A 14,845-nucleotide genomic window follows, 5' to 3' on the forward strand; every position below is an offset into this window, starting at 1 on the left:
TTATCATGAGCTATACTATGGGGATAAAGTTTGTGACAACGAGGGTATTTTTAATAATGGGAATGATGTTTTATAATGGGAATGATCACAGAAGTGTTGTGGCAAGCGCTTAGTTTTTTTAAAAAATTATTCTCGAGAGGGGTAAACGCATCATCGAAACTGTGCAGTGTGTCGAAGACAATTGTTGCTTCGCTTGGCTAGTCATTCAGTCAATCGAAGAATATACCAATGGTCTTACTGATGCGATGTTAGGGGTCTAAACCAAGAGCGCCTTTCTCTCTGGGGGCTGCCTTCCCTTCCCTAGGAAACAATCGGTAACTGTCAATCAACTAAGATTGAAAGGCAGTGATAAGGGAAGATCTGTGTCTTAGGAATAGAAGGACAACACTAAACTAAAGGGACCCATGAGACTACAGTTTAAGTCTCAAAGGCAATGCAAGCATGAATTCTGAAATACCCAATGCTCAATCTAAAAATAGAATGCACTAAATAATACTGTCGTCTGTAAGTTTATAGCACGGCCTTCACTTTTATGGAGGAGAAGAGAAAAGAAATGGTTTGGTCTTACGAATTCAGCACCTAGATCGTATGGGAATGTGAAATTTCTGCACTTTGATACAGCATCCTTTATCAGGCACACAAAAATCATATCGGGGTTTTTGTCGCTTTGTGGCTTGGTTGATTTATTTGTTTCCAGGCCAAATTGAATTCAAAGCAATAGCATCAGAGAACACAGGGCAGTTTCTACTATAAAACACAGCCACTGTGGGTTATATATGGAAAAGTATAACATAAAGTATTTGAAATAAAATATTTATAGATTTGAAGTTTGCTTTGATAAATCCATAAAAGCCATGAAACCCTTCCCCGCCCAAAAAATGTCTGTGTAAACACACGCAGTTCAATAAGCATGCACGAGTATAATGTTTCGTGTAATTTTTAAGACACACAAAAGAAATAGTTATAAAACAACTATAAAAAAACTTTTTGAAAAACCTAACAAAATATGTTTAAAAGACATGATAAAACTAGTAAGTGTTATAGCAATAAATATTTTTTAAAAAGAGCTATAACTTGTGTCTAAATGTTTATGTTTTGCTTGGATGCTGTTAAGTTAAAATTTTTGAGCATTAATTTATCACGATACAAAGTTTAAGAAAATACGTTGGAAGTTTGCAATAAAATAATATTAACCAGAAGAAATATAAAAAAAAGATGTTAAAAGCAACTTTAAAAAGAGAAATAAATTGAGATTAAAATATGCTCAAATTAAAAAAAACAAATAACTACCAGTTTTTAAAGGTGTATTATGTGTTAGGAGCTACTTAAGTATTTAACACATATTAATACATTTATTCTTCATAAAAAGGAGTCTCACTCACTGGAAATGAAGTTATCTGGGATAAAACACAGATTACTCATTGCAGAACCCAAAATATTACTCAGTAATGTCAATAACAGGATGATGGGCAGAAACCAAGTTCATGAAAGAGGGTGCCTATCTACTATCACATTTGGTAGATAAAAAACAAGTCTCACAAACAGATCAGTATTATTTGAGCACCTTGGGACAAAATAATCAGTCATCCTTTTAAATAAAAGTCAGAAGCTATTACTCCTTTGCTCAAATCTTCTGATGGCTTCTGATCTCACTCGGTGTTTCTGACAAGGACCTATAAAGATCTAAATCATCCGGCACCAGCAAGATAGTAACAGTGTGGTTTAGGGTGGGGGAAAAACCACACCAGAAGAGGTCACTAATGTGACTTAGTGTCGGGAACATGGGTCACGTCGTGCCAGACGATCGGGAGACTGAGATCAACCACGTGGGCCACCAGCCAGTTACGCCTGCGTCATGGAGCCGCGATGATAACTCTGAGCACTGAGGTTTAGGCGAGCTACCCTGAGCCCGCACTCCGCGTGTGGCATTCACGTGACACGTGGAAGGCAACGTGTCCTGACCCCGTGGGGAGAGGACAGGGGAAGCTCCACATTCAGGACGTCCCCAGCCTCCCCCACGTGCGTCTTTCATTGACTCGCTTTAATCCGTGTCTTTTCTCTATAGCAAACCAAGCACGAGTATAATAGCTTTCAGCGAGCTGTGTGAGTCCTTCTGTCCTTCTAGTGAATTATCAAAATAGAGGCAGGTTTGGGAAACCTCTCGTGATGGTTAATTTTTCATTGTACGTGTCGACATGGCGAGGCCATACTATCTAGTTACTCAGCGGGACACTAATTTAGGTTTCGATGTGAAGGCACATTGCAGTGGTGGTTCCTATTCGCGGTAAATGGAATTTAAATAAGGCTGTTATCTCTGATAACGTAGGTGGGCCTTGGAAACAAGTCGAAGGCTTTAAGAGCAAAATCTGGTTTTCTGGAGGAAAAAAAAAAAAAGCTGCCTCCAGAACACAGATTCAGTGTGTGCCGAGTTTCCGCCCAGCCAGCCCAACCTACAGAAAAGACTTGCCGGCCCCCACAATCACGTGAGCCAATTTTAAAAAATAAATCTCTTTATACTTTATTTCCAGCAGTAAAGAGGACACTCAAAGTCCGAGGCAGGATGTGGCAACAGAGAATAGCAAAATATCAGCGTTAGCCAGTTCCGATCAAATACTGATTACAAGTCAAAGTTCTGAGTGAACACGTATTTAGTACTTTAGAACATTTGTTTGTCAAAATAATGAGTATTATGAAAGTGACCGGTCACTTCCTACTGCACTAGAGCACGTGGGAAAAGGAAAGTATGAGGTCAGGGCTTCAGATGATCAGGCCTCAGATCTCCAGCCTGAACCTGTGTCATAGTTCAGTCAGCGGGGACGCGATCACCTTTCCCTCCATACGCTATCATGCCGGTCCCTTACGGTGATGTCATTATGCTGATAGGGCCTAGGGAGCCAGAGATAGTCACTACCCCAGACTTCTTGATGAGACATGTGCATGCCAGAAAACAAATCTGATAGAAATTCAGGGGACTTCCACAGCGGCGAAATTCCCAGGGGTCCAATGGTGTGGGGCATGCTGGAATCTCTATCCTTAGGTGCAAGATAAGTCATTGCATCTGGTCTCTCCGGAACCAAAAAAGAAACACAATTTCTGATGGATGCGCGCTACCCCGGCCATTGACTGAGAGACCTGAAAACTTGCTCGTTTTGTCCAGGACAAGTACAGGCTCTCCCACGGGTCCAGGCCGCTGTGCAAGTTGCTCCTCCATTGGGCCACGTGGTCCGGATCATCCGATGGTACTTCAAGTGTCCGTGGTGGATAGACATTCTGTTTCGAGGCTTTGGCCCCTATAAACGAGTCGTAGTACAAGCCCTTAGGATTAAAGCACGTACCTGACTTATTTTCCTTTGGAGAAAAAGCTCTTGGCCTTAGTTGAGACGAAATGCTTAACCACGGGCTGCCAAATTATCAAAAGCTGAGCTGCCCGGCAGGAGTTGGGCCTTGTCCGACCCACCGAGCCATGCAACTGGGCACGCACGGTGTCTCTTATCAAAGGAGGAACACGATCTTCTGATTGGATGCGGGTTTGTGTCCCCCGCACACACTGTTCCCACTGGAATACTGTGGACTTAGAGAACGCTTCGTCTGCGGTCATGATATTTCATACAGCATCGATTCTGATCAAGAAACTTACTCTGCAGCAAAGGAAGTGTGGCACCGGGCCATGCTTAGGGACCTTACGAGTCTTACCGTGGTCCCCACAAGCCCTGAGCAGCTGCTTGGTAGGATGGCAGGAGTCCCATCTCGGTGACAGTGCCAGGCAATGTCTAGGTGCTCCAGATGGCCACTTACGTGCTGAATCGGTGTCGCATGGGCAGTGCTTTTTCTAGATCTCCACGATTCCTAGGCCCTGGGATCCAGGGGTAGAAATGAGAGAGGCACCACTCACTGTTTCCTGTGATGATCCACTATCAACATCCTCTACTTCCTGTCCCCATGACCTTACCCTCTGCTGACCGAGAGGTCATCCTTCCAAAGAGAGGAGCATTTTCACCAGGAGGCATAACAATGATTCTATTGAACCAGAAGCACAAATCAACATTATTGTGAGAGTTATTATTTTCCAGATAATATTTATTAATAATAGATCTCTGTCATTACCTGTATCTCCTACAAGATGCTTAGTCTAAGTTACAAGGCACTAATGAAGCACTAATGAAGTACTGTTCTGGTACTCTCAAGTGGCCTCCGGTCTAAACACTGTAACCCCAACTGCCTACCCCACATTCTCTCTTCCACCCCTCAGAGTCCTTGGCGGTTCGCAGTGATCCACGGACCCACAGAACGGCCTTGAATGTGCTTTATGGGGTTTGAGTGCCAGGCGACATCACTTTGAATGTACAGGTCTTAAAACATTATACATTATTTGCTTCCATGAATGAATTCTCACTCTACGAGCAAACTACATGTACTTAAAATTAGATTCTAGAAGCCTTTTATTTTGGAGGGGGTGAAGATTAATTAGGAAAAGGAGGTTTTACGAACGATTCCCCAAACAATAGCTCTGACTACACAGAGTGAGCGCGTCCCTCTCTGTGCCGCGACCCCAGCGGGAATGACAGGTGGCATCCGCGCTGCACAGGACCCTCTGGTCACTGCACTCACGTCGCTTCCCTTACAGATTTAGAATTCATGGGATTTTTGTTTCTTGGAATTCGGTCCCCATCTTCGTACAGCAGCTCCTGACTAGTTCACGCATGTGGTGGTGATTGCTTTGTCACTTGCAGAAATCAGTGTGTGTCCCTAGGGAGACAGTCCACTCGTGGGTGTGCTCTGCTCTCCCGTTTCGAGATTCTTTTCACAATTCAGGCTCTAACGATTTTACCAGCAAATGCTTTATGTTCATACCGTTTTGATAGCAGTTTTAGATTTTCAGGCAACTGGTCAAATGCTTGTTCTGGGTATTTTCTTCCAAAGTGGGTTCTTTTTTCAGTACTAAGCAACCCAGAGTCACTAAAAAGAGAAGTACTCTATCCTTAATAACCGTATGAAATGATAACACACGCACACACACAAACACACACGTAGAAATTGAAATTTGTCGCAGCTCTGAATTACCAAAATGTGTTTGACTTTTATCATCATTGTGATATTTTTAGTGATCTCTGTAGAAATTGAACAGATGGCTTCATGTTATAATGGTAGAACAATTCTCATTAAGTGGGTAATGATCTACTACATGCGAAAACGAGGAAAAAGTTATTTTTATAGGCTTCCAGGAGGTGTTCCTTTCACATATAGGCAGTCATTCCGTGCATTGTTCTACGCGAAGTTTGAGAAAGGCAGAAATACCGATTAAAAATACATGCATAGCTTTGCTCACACGGGTGTGTTTATTCCTAGGCCTGGGGGGCCAACTTCACCAGTCTCCACAGCGTCCGTGACACTGTTTCACCAGCTTAAATTACAGAGAGTCACAGAAACAAATGAGCCCAGGGAAGCGTGGGAAAGGCTGCGAATTTTTGTTCAAGGTATAGAGAAGCAGCACGAAAGAAAGAATGAACTCTCTTAGAGGCTGTTGACTGGGCCTATGACAGAGAGCAAAGTTTTGAGAGCATTCGGAGGCAGCAGGGTTGAAGAAACCATTGTGAACATTTAAGCAAATCATGCTCAGCCGGGAGTTTATGTTCTTGGAGCATAAAGAACAGCTTTTAGCAGAAGAGAGGATTCGGGGAGAGAGGAAGAGGATGCAGGAGGCCCAGTTCCCTTCCACGTGTCTCCCTGGGCTCACGCACACGCCTTGGCGCCCCACCCCGACACACACGCCTTCTCTTGGCTGGTTCTTAAACTCTGGAGTCCTCCTTATGCTCTGGGACCCCTGGAGATACTAGAGCTGTCTCAGCCACCTCTACCAGCAAGGAAAAGCGTCTGCCTGACGCCTGAGGATTAGCAGTCGGGGAGAAGGAAAGATAATTTATGGAGCCTAGAAAAAAAATAGATCGACTCACATGGGAGTCAATTTCAAGGTCATGACTTTGGGCGCTGTCTCAAGAATTTCGTGCTCTCCAGGGATTACTCATTTTATCCTTATGTGGATCTGAATGTATGACCCTCTTTCTCATTTCTCGCCTGTAAACACAACTCCGAATTTCCACTGTGTCCTCTCGGGAGGTGACACTGGCGTCTGCTAAGTGGTCCTTGGCACGGGGGGCGGGGGCTGGACAAGCTCACGCAGAAACAGCAGCTTCCCGTGCTCCCTATGCTCTTCCCTAGGCTGTTTCTCCTTTGCCGATTTCCCCACATCCACAGTTTCCTTCTCCACGTCTATTCTGGAACGAACTCCTGGTCTCGAGTACTCCGCGTCTTTGGCTTTCCGAATTCCTCAAGTGGCACGTTAGAATCTCATTGCTGTCGCCACTCTCTGCATCTCGTTATTCCGAGACTGTTCTCCTTTTCTTTATCTTAAATTCCTGAGCACACTGGTCCTCTCATTTCTCTACCTTCTACCTTCGAACCGTGATCGTGTTTCAAGGCTTTGGCCCTTCCAAATTCATGAATCCCAATCTAAATTTGGCATAATCATCTACTTGAAATTTCTCTGTATTTCATACACATTCTTCCAATCAACAGTATCAAACATTATTTTTGACTCACATTTCTCTCTCCGCTTTCATCTTTTCCTAAACAACAGAGGTTAAGAAAAAAGAGGTCATTTGTTAAGAATTATCTCACCTACTGATTGCTTTAAACAATGACCGAAGCCCATCGATATTGTTTTGCTGTTTTTTATCGAAAGGATAATAGCTTACCCTGCTGTCCTAATGTGACAGCTGGCTCACAAGAGGCGTGCTGAGCTGGAAGATATTAGAGAATCATTGAAACAGTCTTAGCAGCAGAGTGGCTTATCAGAATTATGCCACGGTTGATCACATTTATATTTTAAGAGGTCAGTGGGCAGTACAATTGAAGACACCTTGGCCGAGAAGTTTGTCCTAATTCACATAATGGCTAAATACGACCAGAGAGGGAATACTGGGAATGAATGGAAGGATGGTATCAAAATGATTTTCAGAGGTGGGGATAGAGTCATCACAATGCAGTGAGTCACACTGAGATTAAGTACAGGGGGCACAGTGTCATTTTCTTCTGATGTCTGTGTTGAGCTGCTGGGGACGCCACTCTTTAAAGCAGGAATCCCGGGCTCAGCAGCATTTCTAGGGGAAGATTTTGAGTTCTGTTGGATGTATTGAATTAAAGGTACCTGTCGTGCTCCCAGGTAGATGCACAGTAGTCAATTATATGAGCTCAGTGGATAATTCTGACTTGGGTATAAAGTATTGAGATTTATTACCGTGACTGGTGGCTTTGACTCTGGGGTAAGGGCAAGCTCATCTACGAATTACAGAGTGAGAGAAACAGATAGCTTACAACGGACCTCTGAGATAACTAACATTTAATAGTTGAAACAGAGAAAAGAATCTTGTATAAGAGAGAGAAAAGCAATAGAATTCGAACCAGGAGAAAGCAGTTTGCAAAACCGTGATATGAATGAGTTCGAGAAACTAACTGTTCTCTCTGTATGGTGTCTAATTCTGCAGGAAAGAGAAAAAAGTTTTGTTCAGGGCCATGCTTGCTGTTAGGTATCTGTGAGACATCCAACGGGATATGAGAAACAGAAAGATGATGAAGTATCAGGTTCAAAGAGACATTTTCTAAACTTTTTTCTTGCGAAATAATTTTGAAGTTATGGAAGAGCCGTAAACACTTCACCTGGCTTTCCCCAATGTTAACATCTTACAAAACCAACACATACTCAGAAAACTAAATATGACGGTGGAACGCCACGCATGCGGCCCAGGAGCCTTTATCACAGGTCAGTTTTTTCACGTATGTCTTTTCCATTGCTGTCCCTTTTATGTTCCAGGAAGAAATTAGAATAAAGCAAGGCATGCACCTGACAGTTTTCCTTGCGTGTCCTCTGGTCCGTTAGAGTTTAAGGTCTTTCGTTTTATTATTGTGATACCTTTGAAAATACTGACCAAATATTTTGTCGAATGTCCCTCAATTTTGATTTGTCTGATATTTTACCTTCGTTAGACCGAGGTTATGTATTTCAGGGAAGAAGAACACAGAAGTTGGATTCTTCTCGTTGTGTCATGTCCGGAGATAAACATGTCTTTTCTTTTTATCGTTAATCTTGATGTCTTCCAGCTCCCCCCACCGTAAACTTAATATTTTTCGCTTTTCATGCTCTAGCCTTTGGGACAATATCACTAAGGAAGAGAATGTTATTCTGTCAGCTCATTCTGATTATGGAGATTGGGGTCTCGAATGACAAGAAAAGTCTTGAATAACAGTTTCCTTCAGATGCATAAAGACTTGCGTAGATGAGAATGAAGAAATTCAGTTCTCTCTTGAGATACATTAGGCTGAAACTAAGGGGCGCCACTTAAATAAATACCACCCAAGCCTTCAGAATACATTAGCCAGTTCCTCTGGGACGAGCCACAAAGAAAAAGAATGAGGCCATGTCGCCCAGTGGACGTGTTAACTTTAGTAGCACATTAAAGTTTGATTATTTTTTCCATCATTTTCTTCTTAATTTTCATCATTCTTTTCACAGAGAAATCAATAATGGAAACGGAAGTAGCCTTTGATCGAGCCACCTACTTCTGGATATCTAAACAAAGAGAATGAAATCACTCCCTCTAAGCGATGATCTGCATCATTTCGATGTTCACTGCAGTGTTTATTCACAAGATCGAGGCACGGGCCCCCTGCGTGAACCGTTCTCAGGCGTGAAAACGAAGGAAACCCTGCCATTTACAGCAACCTAATGAAACCGGGGGCAGTTGTGCTATGTGAAGCCAGACAGAGAAGGACAGATACTGGATGGTATCATTTACTTTTGAAATCTAACAACAACAACAACAAAGCCAAGCTCAGAGAACCAGAGAGTAGAAAGGTAGTTGCGGGGGCTGGTGAGGGAGACGGGGAGATGTGGGGCAAAGGGCACAAACGCTGTAAGATAAATAAGATAAACATGCATGCTGTAAGGATCTAGGGTGCAGTAAGGTGACTGTAGTTAATAATTCCTTATGGTATACTTAAAAGTTACTAAGAGTAAATCTTAGATATTCTCACTTGGAAAAAAATATAACCGAGTCAGGTGATGAAGGTGTTAATGAACTGTGGTAAGCATTCCGCAGGCCAGGCCGCAGTGGTTCCCTCCCCGGCTCCCCCATCTTCCCCCCTCTCCCTCTCTCCCCTCCCACGGTCAACTGTGGCCTGAAAATATAAAAAGGAAAATTTCAGACATAAATAATTCACAAGTGTGACGTCTGTGCTGTTCTGAGCAGTGTGATGACATCCCACACCTCCTGCTCCATCCCACCCGGGCCGTGGATCGTCCCTCTGTCCAGTGTGTCCATGTCGTTCATGCTGCTCACCCACTGGTCACTTAGAAGCAGCTTCTGTTCTCAGATTGCTTACGGGGGCGGGAGGTGGGGGCGGGGGGAGACACATTCAGACAACTCTGGTTACGGTACATTATAATTATTTTATTTTATTGCTAGTTATTGTTGTTCCTCTCTTACTGTGCCTAATTTGCAAATTAAACTTTATCACAAGTACATATGTATAGGAAAAACCATTGTATATATGGGGTTCAGTGCTATCTGGTTTCAGGTAATCACTGGGGGTCTTGGAATGTAACCCCTGTGGATGAGGTGGGCCAGGTACATGTATATCAAGTCACCACATGACACTTTCAAAGTAGACACGTTTTTATTTTTCAGTTATACCTCTATAAAGCTGGGAAAAATAAAATAAAATAAATTGATGTGTATATGAGTGATAGAGTTAAAATTAACACAGTGCTTTTTTGGGCAGGAATATGAAGCACCTGATTTGTCGTTATTATTTAACATTCTTGTGATGATTTACTCCGTCTAATTTTCGGTGAAATTGCCAGTTCAGTTCAGAGACAATTGTGACTCAATGGACCATGTAACCGGCAGGAGTAACTCACAATTTAAAGCACTTTGTTCTTGACCAGAGCATAACTGACGTCTCGCTGGGTGCCTATGGTCTTTTTTTTTTTTTTTTTAATTTCTGAGGAACTCTCGATTAACATGAATTAACTTCATCATTTCTCCATAATTAGACAGGAGAAAAAAATATGAATCTTCTGTTGACCATTACTCAGTGTTTCTCGAGTTCCCAGTGCAAACTGTCATCCAGTCTGATTCTCCTGACCTTCTCGGCTGTCTGCAGATCTCAGGATAAAAATAATAACAGTATTTTGGCAAAAACAATAATACCAAAATTGGTGCTATTTAAAATTATTGTTTAAATCAATTTCGTTCAAAATAAAACATTACATTTATAAATTTCAGAACCAACTTTATATTCTCCCTTATCACTATTCTGTGGATTTATTACTTTTTTGTTTTTGTATTTTAATTTTAGATTTTCTTTTTCCTATTCTAATATCGTTTCCCCTATTTATATTTATTTTGTTTACCTGAATTTATATTTGCAAATCATCATGAATCACTTTTTTAATACAAGGCGAGTCATAAAAATAGGTGAATAATGAGATAGAGTGAGATAGATGTTGATATTGAATTCGTTTAAATCAGAACACCTTCTAATACGATTGTGCTAATCAACTTTTCTTCCGAGGAAACCCAAGTGAAATTTCTCATCACGGAGAGTTAATTCGGTTCCCTATGGCTATGTTTAATGAGCCAGTGTCATTGGCTTTACCATTATTGACTTATATATTCAGTTTCCCAGAAGCTGTTTTGTTTTTTATCATGCTGCCTACATTTTAAATAGTAAACACTAAGCCATAGTTCTGTATGCTAAATTAACAGAGCGAAGATAATTTGGAATGTTTTATGCAAAGGAATTTCTAGAAAAACAACAAAATAGAAATGAAGTGACAAAGTTATTCCTGTAACTAAAACTTTTTGATATGTTTTTGGTTTTGTCAAACGCACTCCTTATTAGTCTGGCACAGAGATCTCTTGTTAGTGAGGCAGGGCTTCAGATTCCGAGGGCTATTTTTACCTGCGGATGCTTCTGTTTCTACTTGTAGGTGGCCTGGTGGTGATGAGTGATACCTGAGATTTGGTGCATGATGCATTATACAGCACCTACGGACACAGGAGCCGTTAGTTACACATTCCCCTCCAACACGGCTTAGGGTCACACTGACAGCTTCTTCCCCTGGGAGACAGAGCCTTTCAGTTTACCTTGAACTAGGCCTGGTGTGCCTAGGTCATGGTTGAGACAGTACCTGGAAGTTTTACCAATTGTTAAAATCTCTTAGCGTACAGTTGACATCACGCTTTCCAGTGAAATGCTTTTTGGCCCGGCCACGTGGGCAGGACAAAGGAGAAAAGAATAGTGGGAAGGAAACAAAGCTATCACTATCTCCTGTGATAGGGTGTTCAGCCTCTTATGGATGCATAAAAATAGTCCCCACACCATATCTTGGGGGCTTGGAATTGTGAAACACAGGACTGACCTGGACTGTCTGTCTCTCTCCCTGTTAGATTGATCATATATGACTTTGAAGCCGCATCACCTTTTATGATCAGACCTCGGCGATCACCCCACTCACTACATTCATCAGTCCAGAGCCTGCCAGGCTTCTGTCCGGGGAACGTCAAGGTTGCAGAAAAAGCCTGCAGGTGGGGGCGGTTGTCACAGCCCTCTTTAGGGAAAGCGACCTGCAAATAAAACACACTGAACAACCTCAACAAAAAAAACCAACTACAATCTTATTAGAGCTTTACAAGGACTCAGCCTTTCTGCCTATATAAAATGGAAAAACATCAATACCTTCCTAACTAATCAGAAATAATTAGTCTACAGTAGGGAGAAAGATTCAATTTACATAGCAACTAAAACTGAACACATAAGTGAATATGTGTGTGTTTTAATCGTGAAGAATATGATCTATTCATAATCGTATATATTCTACATGATGAAAACCAAAAACATTTTATTAAAAGAGCTGATTTGTTTTGAAGTAGAATTTGTAAACATGCAGGAATATATAAAATTTTTGAATGAAAATATTTGCTTTTGCACAGATGCACATATATTTTATATATTTCAATAATATTTCAAAGAGGTTTAATTTTTCAATGAGTAAAAATTATTCTAAAATACATCTCTAAAAAGTGATCTATGAAATTACAAGGCCTACTTTGGAAAAACTATGAAGAGGGTGAAGAGGGAGAATTTACCAGATAATAACTATAGAATAAAACTAAAATATTAAAAATAGTACAATATCAGTTAAAGGAATAATTAGCTACATAGTGGAATAAAATAGAAGTTTCAAACATAGATGTAAATGTGGATAAGAATTTTATATAAGATAAGAATGGCATTTGAAATTACAGGAAAGGATAGATTATTTAATAATCTACTTATGAAATAAATAGGAAAATTTACTATTAGGAGTAAAAGTTGTTACAGATCTTTAGCTCACCTTTGAAACACAGAAAATTAAATTCTTGACATATTAAACAAAAAAATGTAAAAATTAATTCATAAAGATACAAAATTTAGAGGTTAATATAATAGAAATATAATATATTGTACAATCACAAGCTAATAGTCTTTAAAAAAGTTATTGACATTTAAAAAATAGGTATAATGAAAATAGAATAGTAAAATAAAAATGTGAAAAAAAAGAAAATCAAAAGATTAGGATTTAATATTATCAGAAGCCTTAAAAGTAGGATATAAAAGAGAAAGATATTTGCCTAAATAATGTCATAATTATGAACAGGAAATTTACCAAAAAAATACAAAAACTGCAAACTGAAACATTATCCATGGTAACATTATATATAGTCATTGCGCTTATAGCAGGTTGGCAAATACTAACAGAAATTATAAAACAGTGATCAGATGCAAGCAAGTGGATTTTTCCATGCGGCTCTGTCTCATGCTCTCTCTCCTCTACCTGTGGAAATTATAAGTCGCTATATCCTTTCAAGAAGGCATTAAAATGCATGAAAATAAACGTGTTTTTGCATGACCAATTTACATCCTAGTAGTATTATCCGAATAAAATGAAAATGGTTATGCAGATATAACTTTCTAATATTTGCTCTTAACCATGGCTGTGCATTGAAGTTGCTTGGGAGGCTTTAAAAATTATAGATTCCTGGGCCAGACTCAGAGTTTCTGATTGAATTGGGCCAGTTCCTTCCTTAAAGACTTGTAAAACTTCTCATGTGATTCTAATTTGCAGTAAAGGTGCAGAACAATTAATTAAAAAATATGTTCAATAACGTCATGTTTATATTGATGGATGATTATGAAGTAAGTTAAATCCTAGAATGGATAAATGAGATAAGCTATTAATATGATGACAGTTTTGAATCATTAAAATATAACATAAATATAAATTAATATAAATTATTTTAATCTGTACATTATTTTAAAAGTTTGTCATTTTATCATATTCACTATTTCTACCAGTAATATGCTTTGTCATTTATTTACTTGCCTACTTTTATATGCTCAATAAATATGTATATATTCTTCTTAAATATTCCATTTATTTTGTTTATTATTTTAACATTAACTTTATGTTGATCATTTGCTTAATTTTTTATTGTTATTCTTATGCATTTCATTCATTTATATTTATTTTATTATTTTATTATTCAGAATGAGCACTTTTCCCCACTACATTTCTCATTGATTATTGCTAATATAAAGAAATATTATTGCATTTGACAAATAATTTGTACATTATTAAACTGTCAATAATTCCTTCAGTTGAGTCTTTGGATATATTTTTTATTTCTGTTCTTTATTGCTTGACCACAAAATATTAAATAACTTTAATTTGTATGGTTAAATATATTTCGTGGGCATTATTTTCAAACAAATGCATTTTAAGGAAAAATCTATTTCAGATTTTGAAAATCATTTTACAGTGAATTAAAAAAATGATATCGAATTTTTGCAAGCTTCAATTTAGATGGTAACCTATGTGTTGATAATCTGATATGATACCTATTATTCTAAAAGTATTACCCTTGCATTACTATGATTAAAAAGTAGTTGGTATGGTGGATAATTATTTTAACATCTTTTTACATTTAACTTACTGGTAAGATTTTTTAAAATGTTAATATCTATGTTCATGAGTGCAATTGTCTGCACAAACGTGCTGGCCATGTCGGTATTTTTTTATTCAGTATCATCATTTTATTACTGATGTATTTTTAAAATTCTGTCTGGGAAAATGTAACGGTGCTTGCTTTTTGATCGTTTTGCCCAAGATTCTGTGCTAACCCCGTAGCATCTTCACCTTTATTTCAGGAGCAAGCGGGTCCCCTGTGACCCGGCAGCAGCTCGTGGCAGTCCGGGTCTGGGAAACCATCCGTAAACGCATCACGGGTCTGGGTCTTCCGAACGTCCGGTCGTCTATTTCATCTTCTTGTGCGTCCTGGTTTTCTGACTAGGGTGCTCGACCCCTTCAACTCTCTGGTCCGCGGCTGACAGTAAGATGGATGCCTCCTACACGTCCTCTGCTCTGGAGGCCTCCGTTTCCCTGGCATGTTTCTTTAAACGTCCTCTTCCAACATCTGACAAAGAGCTGGTGACCTGCTCCACCTGTAGCTGTCACCTGAGCAGTTATGAGGACTTTTCACATTAAAAATATTCAAAACCTAAATTAACCATACGGCAGAAACTGAAAATGCATCTTCTTTTAATGATGACATTGAAGTAGGAATCCGTATGACTGAGATCAGACCATACAAAAAACTTGCTTTCACAATAGAGGTGACTATTTCTCTCGCAGTAGTTAATCCATTGTGGGGACTATGCTGAAATGGCTTCGTATCTAAATTTTGGA

This window comes from Pteropus alecto, unplaced genomic scaffold (genome assembly GCF_000325575.1).
Source record: "Pteropus alecto unplaced genomic scaffold, ASM32557v1 scaffold21, whole genome shotgun sequence".
Classification (NCBI taxonomy): Eukaryota; Metazoa; Chordata; class Mammalia; order Chiroptera; family Pteropodidae; genus Pteropus; species Pteropus alecto.